The sequence below is a fragment of the Mauremys reevesii genome, linkage group 2 (genome assembly GCF_016161935.1).
Source record: "Mauremys reevesii isolate NIE-2019 linkage group 2, ASM1616193v1, whole genome shotgun sequence".
NCBI lineage: Eukaryota > Metazoa > Chordata > Testudines > Geoemydidae > Mauremys > Mauremys reevesii.
The window spans coordinates 116094796-116107368 of NC_052624.1; the positions used below are offsets into that span (position 1 = coordinate 116094796).

The 12573-nt window shown below is 53.3% G+C and overlaps 1 protein-coding gene across 1 annotated transcript in view; it reads left to right on the plus strand.

The window, feature by feature from the left end:
• The first annotated feature begins 11648 nt into the window (after positions 1-11648).
• Positions 11649-12573, plus strand: part of LOC120398700 (maestro heat-like repeat-containing protein family member 7) — a 107649-nt gene continuing 106724 nt past the window's right edge. The window contains exon 1 of the mRNA XM_039526259.1: positions 11649-11795. The gene's annotated coding sequence lies outside the window, so the exon portion shown is untranslated. The remainder of the gene's footprint in view (positions 11796-12573) is intronic.

Here is a 12573-nt window from a genome sequence, read left to right on the forward strand (position 1 = left end):
CTCAAGCACTAATTTTTTAAAATAATTTTTATCGATGATTGGGAGAAAACATACAATCCCTACTGCTAAGATTGGTGGGTGACAAAATACTGGCAGAGTGGTAATTACTGATGAGGAGAGGGCAGTGATACAGAGCGATCTGGCTCATTCGGCATGTTGGACCCATTCAAAGAAAACAAGTTTGACCAGAGCCAAATGCAAGGTCTTATACCTAGCAACAAGGCATGCCGGCCACACCTAGAGAATGGGGAAGTGTATCCAGGAAAGCAGTGACTCTGAAAAGGATTTAGGGGCCATAGTGGAGAAGCCACTCAACATGAGCTCTCAGTGTGATGCTGCGATGAACAGGGCTAAAGCCATCATTAGACGTACGAGCAGAGCCGTGAGTAGGAGAAGGAGGTAACACAGCATCAGTGAGACTGATACTGGAATATGGCATCCGGTTTGGGTGTCCTCATTTAAAAAAGATGTTGAGAAATAGGAGCTGGGGCAGTAGAGCCACCAAATGTTCTAAGGGCTGGAGAAAAATGCCCTCTAGTGAGCTATTGAAAGATCTCAACCTGTTTAGCTTATCAAAAGAAGATTGAAAGGTGACTTCACTGAAGTGTTGAAGTGCCTTAATGGAGATTAAATATTGGGTATCAAAGGGGGCTTTAATCTATCAGCGAAAGGCATAACAAGACCCAATGGCTGGAGGGTGAAAAGAGACCAATTCATATTACAAGTAGCTATTGTGCTATACAGGAAGCCTGTGATATGCGGGGGGTTAGAATAGATGCTCAAAAGGTCTCTTCTGGCCATAAAGTCTATGAACTTTGGAAAAACTGAGTGTAGCATTGGGAGCAGCCTCTGATGTTTTACTGTCTAGCCGGCTTGCTTCCTAGAGTGAACACTGATTGAGTGGGGTGATCTACAGGGAGTAGCTCAAACCTTGAAAGTGTCTGGCCAGCGCAGGACATTAACACTTCAGGGGAGATGTGGGCAGGCTGACCAGATAGCAAGTGTGAAAAATTGGAACAGGGAGTGGGGAGTAATAGGAACATATATAAGAAAAAGCCCCCAATATTGGGACTGTCCCTATAAAATCGGGATGTCTGGTCACCCTAGGGGTGGCTGTGGGAGTGACATCACAAAGGCCTTTTGCAGGATCTCAACCTATTGGTCAAAGGTGGTGGGGAAGAGGTGACCTCACAAAGAGATGCTGACATCAGCCAGGCAGTACAGGGGCACGGGGCCAGGGAAACCTCGGAGACCCCTGTGACTTTGCTTCAGCATGTCTCCTTCTCGAGGTCTCTCTTTGAGGACTGAGAGAGTATTAGGATTCATGTAGATGAGCGTGAGGAGGAACCTCTTTTGAGCGTCTCCTTTCCTTTTACTGATTTTACTAGAAAACAGATGTCCCTGTTTAGAAGGTAAGAGCCTCCTAGAGGTTTGGAACCTGTTCAGTCTGATGCATCTGGTGCCAGCTGAATTCTAGGGGTGGAAAACACTAGCTTAAGGTTGCAGAATTTTATTCCCCACCTAGGATTCTGTCTCTTAGAATCACTGGGGACATTAGGGTTTGTCCTTTTTGTTTTACCTTTTCTCCATCCCTCCCTTTTTTCTCTTCTTCTCTTACTTCATTTGTCCTTTCCCCTGTTCCCCTCCCACCACCAGGAGAGGTGGGGCTGAGATCGTGCTCTGATAGTGATCCCCACTGGTGACCTCGGCCATTCTCCTGCCCCTCAGTATCTACCCTGATTGGCTGATCAGGGGGTTATTGACAGGGAGGAGACTCAGGTCCTTTTTTTTCTCTTTTAAGACCAAGTTAATAAGTCATAATCAGTCATATGTTTGACGAATTTTGCTGCTTCTCTGCATTAATTGTCTGGGAGCAGTTCATGATTCTCTCCAACATTCCAGTTCTCCTAAAATACTTGCTGAATAATTAGTATGAACTGTTGTTGGTCTGGAGCTCATTTGAGAGCACTTTATTCGGGTCATTCAATGTATGAAATTCAATATGTGATGGTTAGTTTGAAAGTCAGGACTCTTGGGTCCTACTCCCAACTCTGCCACTGACTGGCTGTGTGACGACGTAAGACTAATCAATTCTCCTTTTTCAGTCTTAGCTTCTCCCTCTTTCAAGTAGGGATAACAATCGGCTCTTACATACCGCCCCATGGGTGGAGGATGGGGATCCATTGGAGAGTGTCACTAGGAGCAGTGCATAATATCAGGTGTCCTATCCCGTTTACTCAGATCAGATTATGACATAATAGAATAGCTGAAATATTTGATTTTATTTGTATTTTATTATTTTGAAATGGTTAAGAGCAGCATCTACTTAGCTCAGACTGAAGCACATTCCCTCTCAAAGGCAGGGGGACCAGACATGAGGGCCTGGTTGCACTAGAACCAATGACAATAACAATAGTGGCAGTGACTTCAGTGGGGCATGAAGCCCGGACCCAGATAAATCCCTCCCTTGGCTAAATACCCTATAACAAAATAGATGTCTTCCTACTCCGTCTAGGTGCTGGGTTGTGTGCAGTGGCGATGCTCAGGACCTCCACTATCGGGCTAGTGGAAAGCTGTCAAGGAGGAACTCTGAGGAGTCCAATGGATGAATGGTGATCTCCACGGAAGAGAAGCCCTCTGGAGATGGAGCAGCAGGATAAGGTAGGTGTCATAAACAGATAGTTAAGGGTTAATGTCTCTTTTACCTGTAAAGGGTTAAGAAGCTCAGTAAACCTGGCTGACACCTGACCAGAGGACCAATAAGGGGGCAAGATACTTTCAAATCTTGGTGGAGGGAGTTCTTTGTTTGTGTTCTTTGTTTTGGGGGTTGTTCGTTCTTGGGACTGAAAGGGACCAGACGTCAATCCAGGCTCTCCAAATCTTTCTAAATCAGTCTCTCATGTTCAAACTTGTAAGTAGCACAGGCAAGGCGTGTTAGTCTTATGTTTGTTTTCTCAACCTGTAAATGTTTCTTTTTGCTGGAAGGATTTTTACCTCTGTTTGCTGTAACTTTGAACCTGAGGTTAGAGGGGGTTTCCTCTGGGCTATATGAATCTAAGTACCCTGTAAAGTATTTTCCATCCTGTTTTTACAGAGATGATTTTTACCTTTCTTTTTCATTAATTAAAAGTTTTCTTTTTAAGAACCTGATTGATTTTTCTTTGTTTTAAGATCCAGGGAATTGGGTCTGAACTCACCAGGAGTTGGTGGGGGAAAGGAGGGGGGGAATGGTTAATTTCTCCTTGTTTTAAGATCCAAGGGGTTTGGATCTGTGTTCCCCAGGGAAGGTTTTGGGGGAACAGAAAGTGGGCCAGACACTGATTTCTGGCTGGTGGCAGCGTTACCAGATCTAAGCTAGGAATAAAGCATAGAAGGGTCCATGCAGGTCCCCACATCTGTACCCTAAAGTTCAGAGTGGGGAAAGAAACCTTGACAAAGGCAGGGGGACCGGACATGAGGGCCTGGTTGCACTAGAACCAATGACAATAACAATAGCGACAGTGACTCCAGTGGGGCATGAAGCCCGGACCCAGATAAATCCCTCCCTTGGCCAAATACCCTATAACAAAACATCGTCTAGGTGCTGGGTTGTGTGCGGTGGCGATGCTCAGGACCTCTACTATCGGGCTAGTGGAAAGCTGTCAAGAAGGAACTCTGAGGAGTCCAATGGATGAATGGTGATCTCCATGGAAGAGAAGCCCTCTGGAGATGGAGCAGCAGGATAAGGTAGGTGTTGAAGGTCTTCTCCGGTGTCTTCGGGATAGGTGTCACTCTCGTCGATATGGTTGGAAGCACGATGAGACCCATTGCACACAGGCTGCCGCTCAGATGGAAAGCGGCCTCATTCTCACAGAGTCAATCCTTTTAGATGTCAAGGCAGGAAAAAATGGACTGTTCCAAAATGGCAATGCCAAACAAGTCTGAGGTAAATCTGAGGTAATAGAACCTTCAGGGATTTGGGCGGGAAAACAGATGGAATGTCTGGAGCCCAAAGGTGGGAAAATCCAGTTCTAACCAGTTGGGGCTAGTTCTGAGTCAGTGCCCCTGAGGTAAACAAGGATTGAATCCTGAAGTCACATGTCACGGACTCCATTTTGTATTTCTTACTTTTAATTATCCCAGCACTGAGCCAGTTGTTTCCCCTCCCCAGGCCTGTTTCTCATCAGTATTGTTGGGGTCAAGTCCCTACAGCCCAGGGGGTTTGGGAGGCTCCAGGAAGGTGTGCAAAGTGCCGGGGTGTCAGGAGCTGGGAGGCGCTGTCACCCCTGCACTAGGGCAGTGTTCTGCACCCCCTGCTGCTGGCTGAGTTTCCCCATCCCTTGACAATAAGACAGACCTTTGTTTTCACAGCCAGTCGATCGCCCAGTGTCATCACCCTGCCTGTTGGCTGGGCAGGGTAATTCCTCATGTCACCACCCTCTCCAGCCTGCCTTGGGCTTGGAGAGGGAGGAGGAGGGTGAGGGACAGCTGGCAACCCTGAACATCAGCCATCCATCACTTCATCACCTAGAGCAAGTGAGTGTCATTAGGGTTCCTTGGTGGCGTCCCCTGTCTGTCTGGGGAGAGGCAGAAAGAGGGGGAGAGAATCTCTCCCAAAGGAGATTCGATTTGAAAGCTGTCCCCAGGAGCCCCTCACTCTCAGACTGGGGAGGTTCTTCTCCAGAACCATCTCTGGTGTGTTTGGAAATGACCCAACAATTGGGTTCCCAGCCGAGGCGGTTCCAGGCACCAGCACGCCAAGCACATGCCTGGAGTGGCAAGCCACAGGGGGCGCTCTGCCGGTCGGCGCAAGGGCAGCAGGCAGGTTGGCTTCGGCAGCATGCCTGCAGACGGTCCGCTGGTCCCGCGGCTTGGGGGTGGCCTGGGATGGCAGGAGGGAGCTGCTTGTCTAAAGTGACCAGTGGTCTTTGTGACTGACCCCAGTGCTCAAAAAGGATGAGACTCCCCAGTTATTGCAGCACCAGGGATGACAAAGGGGAATGTTGAGAGCAGATCATCCAATGAACTCCTGCCCGTGTGTGTAGCTTGTACTCCCTGCACCCCTGTGGGGGGAGGAGGAGCTGCTCTGGCTGGGGCAGGGATGGGGAGGGAACAAAAAGGCCCGTTCTTCTTCGAGTGCTTGCTCATATCGATTCCAATAAGGTGTGAGCGTGCCGCGTTCAAGTTCATTGGAAGATTTTTACCCTAGTAACACTCGGTGGGTTGGCTGGGTTGCCCCCTGGAGTGGCGCCGTCACGGTGCTGGATATATACCCTTGCCGACTCAATGGCCCTTCAGTTCCTTCTTACCGCCCGTGATGGTCATTGGAACTGTGGAGCCCGGCTTAGCTGATCTCCACTTCCCTAGCTTACTCGTAGTTCTTTACTGATAGTTGTGTATATAGTTCGAGTTTTTACAGTTATAGTTAGTCTTAGTTGTTTGTATATATAGTTAGTGTATATAGTTGAGGGGGGACCAGGGATTAGCCCCTTCCCTCCCCCTGGTACCGGGGCTCATGCCCAGGTCACCGGGATTCAAACCGTGCTTGGCCTGCCAAAAGCCGATGTCAACAGGGGATCCCCACGACTCCTGCCTCAAGTGCCTTGGGGAATTCCACCTTCCTGACAAGTGCCGCATCATTAAAGCCTTTAAGCCGAGGACGAAGAAGGAGCAGGACTTCCGTCTGAAACAGCTCCTCATGGAGGCGGCACTTAGCCCAGCAACATCGGTACCGAGCGCTGAACAATCCGCATCCGTAAGGAGCGCTCCTTCGGCTCCGGACCGCTCCGGTGCCATGAAGGATCCCTGGCACCGACCCTCCCCAGCATCGACGTTGGCTCGGCACCACTCCCTGTCCCTGCAGCCCAGGAAGCAACACAAGGCTCCAGCGGCCTCGGTATCATCTACACCGCAGAAGGAGCACATGTCTAAGACGGATCACCCGGCACCGACATCTGCCACGGCACCGCTGACTGCGACACCATTGATTCCGGTCCCACAAGGGCCATTGAGTCCGGTGTCCGAAAGCTCCCTGGCTCACGCTGTGGTCGAGCTCGCTCTCCCATCCACGCCGGAGACCTTCTCCATGGCACGGGAGTTGATAGTGATGACAGAGACCGCGCTGCCTCAACCCCCAGCACCGCCGGTGCGGGTCATCCACTCTATTGGCAAGCATGCCTTGCTGAGGCCACCCTCCGTGGGAGCCGCCGAGAGACATCGTTCAAGATCTTGGTCCCGCCGACGATCTTGGTCACACCACCAATCCCGGTCCTGACGCCGCTCGCAGTCCTGGCACCGCTCTCCATCGCGGTACCGGTCGCACTCGCGGCACCACTCAGCCTCCCGTTTGCCTGCCCGGTACACCCGGTACTGATCCAGCTCCCGGCACCGTTCACGGCACCGCTCATCTCACAGCCATTCTAGGCAAAGGGGATCGAGATCCTGGTCGACCTCCCAGCACCAATACGGTCGTAGGTCCCGGTCTCGCTCGCGGTACCATTACAGCTCCCGGTACTGCTCCCCGGTGCCATCCCGGGAATGACCAGCCAGAGACAGGGCTCCCTCTCAGGGTCCCTCAGCACCGCCTTGGCCATGCTCTCATGCTGGTAGTGCTTCCTAAGCACAGGACTGTGACTTGGACCTGCCCAGCCATACGTTTCCGGTGAGCCAAGGCCACGAGCAAGGGGCCCATCAGTGGTCTTTCTGGACACCTTGGGTGTACCACCAAGCCCAAGGTGCTCCACTAGCTGCACCACGGTCTGCCCCATCGGAACACCGGGTGCCAGAGGCAAAACCACCCCTCCCCATGGGTACGGATGAGGCTTTGGTACCACCAGCAGATACCCAGGCCCCACCTGAGCCTGACGCCGCCCCTCAAGAACAGGATCCCCCACAGGACCCTCTTGTCCCTGGCCTCTCCTCTTCCTCCTCACCAGATGAGGCGGTGGCAGGGACATCCTCCTCCGGCCCTCCCCCAATTGACCTAAGGGCCCATCAAGACCTTTTGAGATGGATGGCGCAGAATATGAATCTGCAGGTGGAGGAGGTCCCTGAAATAGAGGACCCATTGGTAGACATCTTATCAGCAGACACCCCTACAAAGAGGTGGCCCTGCCCTTTATTCGCACTATACAGGCAAACGCTGATACCATCTGGCAATCCCCAGCCTCTATTCCCCCCACTGCCAGGGGAGTAGAGCGGAAGTACGTGGTGCCCTCCAAGGGCTATGAATATCTGTACGTGCACCCTCCTCCTTGCTCCCTAGTAGTACAATCGGTCAACGAGCGGGAACGTCATGGCCAGCAAGCTCCTGCTCCCAAGTCCAAAGAGGCAAGGCGCATGGACTTGCTAGGCCGCAAAATATATTCGGCTGGGGGCCTCCAGCTTAGGGTGGCAAACCAGCAAGCCCTCCTAAGTAGATATAACTATAATACATGGACATCCTTGGGGAAGTTCACGGAGCTTGTTCCCCAGGAGTCCCGCCAAGAATTTGCGGCCCTGTTGGAAGAGGGAAAAAAGGTAGCAAGAACCTCCCTCCAAGCTTCTCTGGATGCAGCGGACTCTGCTGCCAGGACTCTAGCTTCCGGAGTGGTGATGAGATGCATCTCCTGGCTCCAGGTGTCATGCCTTCCACCTGAATTACAGCAGACTATACAGGACTTGCCCTTTGAAGGCCAGGGGCTATTCTCCGAAAAGACCGACCCTAGGCTGCAAAGTATAAAGGACAACAGAGTAATCATGCGCTCGCTGGAGATGCACACCCCAGTGATCCAGCGCCGGTCCTTCAGCCCCCAGCCTCACCGCACTTACCCCCCTCCTAGGCCACGACTGGACCACGCAGGGAGGAAAGAAGGCGTGAAGGCCTTAAGGCGTGGCCGGGGGAATCGTAGAAGGCAGTCTGGACCCCAAGTCGGTCAAAATCAGGGCCCCCCTAAACCACCTGCGGGGCCCAAACAGAACTTTTGAAGGGACACCCGAGGACAGCGCACCAGTTGTTTTCCCGGATCCTTCCCCACTCTTTTACAACCGCCTCTCCCATTTCTTCCCTTCGTGGTCCCAGCTAACATCAGATCGTTGGGTCCTGCGCACGGTGGAGTTGGGATACCACCTTCAGTTTGTTTCACCCCCTCCTTCCCACCTCCCCTCCTCATCCCTCTTCAGGGACCCCTCTCACGAGCAATTCCTCTTACGGGAGGTCCAGACGCACCTATCCATTGGAGCTATAGAGGAGGTACCAAAAGACCTGAGGGGCAAGGGGTTTTATTCCCACTACTTCCTAATCCCCAAGGCAAAGGGAGGTCCAAGACCGATCCTAGACCTGCGAGGACTCATGATAAAGTTGAAGTTCCGCATGGTATCCCTGGGGACCATCATCCCGTCCTTGGATCCCGGAGACTGGTATGCCGCCCTCGATATGAAGGACGCGTATTTCCACATCGCAATTTACCCACCACACAGACGGTACCTCCATTTCGTGGTCAACCATCAACATTTTCAATTCACGGTCCTTCCGTTTGGCCTTTCTACGGCCCTGCGAGTATTCACAAAATGCATGGCGGTAGTCACCGCCTCCCTTCGCCGTCGTCGGGTGCACGTCTACCCGTATCTCGGCGACTGGCTCATTTGAGGGGCCTCCGAGTCACAGGTGAGAAGTCAGCTCTGCATCGTCAAAGATCTCTTCAGGAGACTAGGCCTGATGATCAACACCGAGAAGTCGACTCTGGTACCCATGCAGAGAATAGACTTCATCGGGGCAATTCTGGACTCCTATCTCGCCAGAGCTTGCCTGCCGCAGCCTCGTTTCCAGGCGATGGCAACAATTGTTCAAGGCCTCCAAACCTTCCCGACAACATCGATTTGCACTTGTCTCAGTCTCCTAGGCCATATGTCCACCTGCACCTTCGTGACCAAACACGCCAGACTGCGCCTCCGTCCACTTCAAACCTGGCTTGCCTCAGTGTACTGACCGGGACGAGACAGCCTGGACACGATAATCACGGTTCCCTCTAACATTTTAGCATCCCTGACCTGGTGGCTGAACCGCACCCTGGTCTGTGCAGGAATGCCATTCCACCCACCGCAACCTTCGATGGCCCTAACCACGGACACGTCATCTCTGGGTTGGGGTGCCCACCTAGAGGGTCTCAGTACCCAAGGCCTTTGGTCGGCTCAAGAGCTAACCTTACACATCAATGTGCGGGAGCTGCGGGCGGTTTGCCTAGCGTGCCAGGTGTTTTATCATCAACTCCAAGGCTGTTGTGCATCAGTGTTTACGGACAACACAACAGCCATGTGTTATATAAAGAGGCAGGGCAGAGCTCGCTCCTCCCCTCTTTGTCAGGAAGCCATTCAGCTCTGGGAGTTTTGAATAGCCCACTCAATTGACCTGGTAACGTCCTTTCTCCCAGGAGTTCAGAACGTCCTGGCAGATCGCCTCAGCAGATCCTTCCTAACCCACGAGTGGTTGATTCGTCTGGATTTCATCCATTCTGTTTTCCAGAAGTGGGGGTTTCCCTGCATAGACCTCTTCGCCTCTCGCGAGAATCGGAAATGTCACGTGTTCTGCTCCTTCCAGGGTCGCTCCCCAGGCTCCCTCTCAGATGCATTCCTGATACCGTGGACGAACCATCTGCTCTATACCTTTCCACCGTTCCCACTGGTCCACAGGGTCCTGCTCAAGCTCCGCAGAGACAGGGCCCGCCTGATCATGATCGCTCCAGTGTGGCTGAGGCAGCAGTGGTACACCATGTTGTTCGACCTGTCGGTGACCGACCCAATTCCCCTACCACTTTGGCCGGATCTCATAACTCAGGACTATGGCAGACTTCACCATCCAGACCTATAGTCTCTTCACCTCACAGCATGGTTGCTGCATGGTTAAGACAGTCCGAGTTACGCTGCTCTGCCTCAGTGCAATAGGTACTCTTAGGCAGTAGGAAGCCTTCCAGTAGGTTGACATACCTGGCCAAGTGGAAGCGTTTCTCCTGCTGGTGCGCTCAACGTAACGCTGTCCCCACGCAGATACCAGTCCCTATGGTCCTGAACTACCTCTGGTCCTTGAAACAACACGGCCTAGCGGTTTCATCCATAAAAGTGCATCTTGCGGTCATCTCCGCCTTCCACCCAGGGGAGAACAGACGCTCAGTCTTCTCTCGCCCTATGGTTTCAAGGTTCCTCAAGAGCTTGGAACGTTTGTACCCGCAGATTCGACGTCCTGCCCCGATCCAGAGTCTCGTTCTAGCCAAGCTTATGGGTGCTCCCTTCGAACCGCTAGCCACCTGCTCGCTGCTGTACCTTTCCTGGAAGACAGCCTTCCTCATCGCCATTACATTGGCGAGGCGAGTGTCCAGGCTTCAGGCCCTCACAGCGGACCCCCCCATACAGTGTCTCATAAGGACAAGGTACAGCTGTGACCACACCCCGCCTTCCTCCCTAAGGTGGTGTTGGCCTTTCATGTCAATCAAGATATCTTCCTTCCAGTCTTCTTCCCGAAGCCCCACTCATCGCGTCGGGAACAGCAACTGCACTCCTTAGACGTCCGTAGGGCTCTCGCCTTTTATATCGAAAGAACAAAGCCATTTCGAAGGACGCCCCAGTTCTTCGTAGCAGTGGCAGATCAAATGAAGGGCCTGCCGTTCTCCTCACAGCGAATTTCATCTTGGGTGACATCCTGTATCTGTGCCTGCTATGACTTGGCTCACGTTCCGACTAGCCACCTCACCGCCAACTCTACTCAGGCTCAAGCTTCCTCTGCTGCCTTCCTGGCCCATATACCCATCCAGGAGATATGTCATGCAACTACCTGGTCATTGGTTCACACCTTTGCGTCACATTACGAATTGGTGCAACAGTCCAGGGATGATGCGGCGTTTGGCTCAGCAGTCTTACATGCTGCGACATCCCACTCCGACCCCACCGCCTAGGTAAGGCTTGGGAATCACCTTATTGGAATCGATATGAGCAAGCACTCGAAGAAGAAATGACGGTTACTCACCTTTGTAACTGTTGTTCTTCGAGATGTGTTGCTCATATCCATCCCAAACCCGCCCTCCTTCCCCTCTGTTGGAGTAGCCGGCAGGAACTGAAGGGCTGTTGGGTCAGCAAGGGTATATATCCAGCGCCGTGACAGCGCCACTCCAGGGGGCAACCCAGCCGACCCACCGAGTGTTGCTAGGGTAAAAATCTTCCGACGAATGTGCATGCGGTGCGTGCACACCTTATTGGAATAGATATGAGCAACACATCTAGAAGAACAACAGTTACAAAGGTGAATAACCGTCTTTTAGTGAGAGGCTGCCTTGACCCCAGACTCACGCCTGCTCCCTGCTCGGTTCCAGGATGTCCAGGCTCCTGAGGATGTTCAGGAAGAAGGCTCTGCAGGTGGCCCCAGAGCCTGAGGGAAGCAGCTGCCATCTTCCCTAGGAGCTGCTGGCCAGGCCAGGAGGTGGAAGTGCCCAGCTTTCTGGCGAAGGAAACCCGCTCCCAGTGTAGGCACCGAGGCACAAGAGGCACTGGCTAGGCCAAAATGGAGCTGGCCCAGGATGCGACTGGGCAGGCAGGACCCAGCCCAGGAGGGGAGCTGGACAGGGTGGCTCTGGGGTTTGTTGTGTGCATAGCACTGGTCCCAGGAACCCAGACCTGATTCCAGCAGGAGGCACCGCTATGCCCGGTCACAGAGGACCTTCCAACCTCCCCAGGGCAGGAGGTGGAGGATCCGTATCCCAGCACCAGCAGCTCGGCCCACTCCCCATGTGACAGCAGCAGCGCCTGCGACTCAGGCAACAGTGAGGCCGATGGGCGCCGCTACTTTGCTCCAGGTGAGGGGCCAGACTGGGTTCAGGGAGGGGTAAGGAGGGGGCTGTGAACATCCTGGCCAAGGCACTTGACCAGTGCAATGGGGGTGGGTCCCCAGCCCAGGGGTCTGGTCTGAGCCACATGAACCCCACTGACACTAGATGCTGCCACTTTCGTCCTTGGTGGTCAAGTTGCGGGTTGTGGGGACAGGCACCTCCCAGGGAGTCCAGGACAGTGTGTGGGGGGGTCTCTCTGCTATGGGCTCCTGAAGGAGTGGGGGGCTGAAGGCATCATTGAGTGGCGAGAGTGTTTGGCCCAATCTGCCCTAGGTCCCAGGGGTGGGAAGGAGGCACATTGCCCCACCATGTCCCTGTCCTTCCCTTGAGTGGCAGCAGACGTCACCCTGTCCCCTTCTCTCCCTGGTGCAGGGACACCCAGGGATTCAGAGGAGGAGGAGGAGGAGGAATGGGTGGACATGGCCACAGAGGAGACTGCTCTCAAGAACATCCGAGAGCAGCTCCAGGGCTGAGAAAAGATACAAATGTTCTACAGCTGTGCTGGAACCGAGGTTGTCCTGCCCCTTCCCAGCATCACGACCCCCTGCAGAGGGTCTTGTCCCCAGTGATCCTCCACCCGTAAAGGGGACCTTTCTCCTCCATGATCTGGGACCCCCAAGCTAGGGGTGTTTGTCACACACCAGCCAGGGTCTCTTCCCCGCCCCCCCAGGCACTGTCTCAGTTCCTGACCCTGCTTGTGTAGGGGTTGTGAGAGATTTGGACAATGGGCGGGTCCCCACTCTCC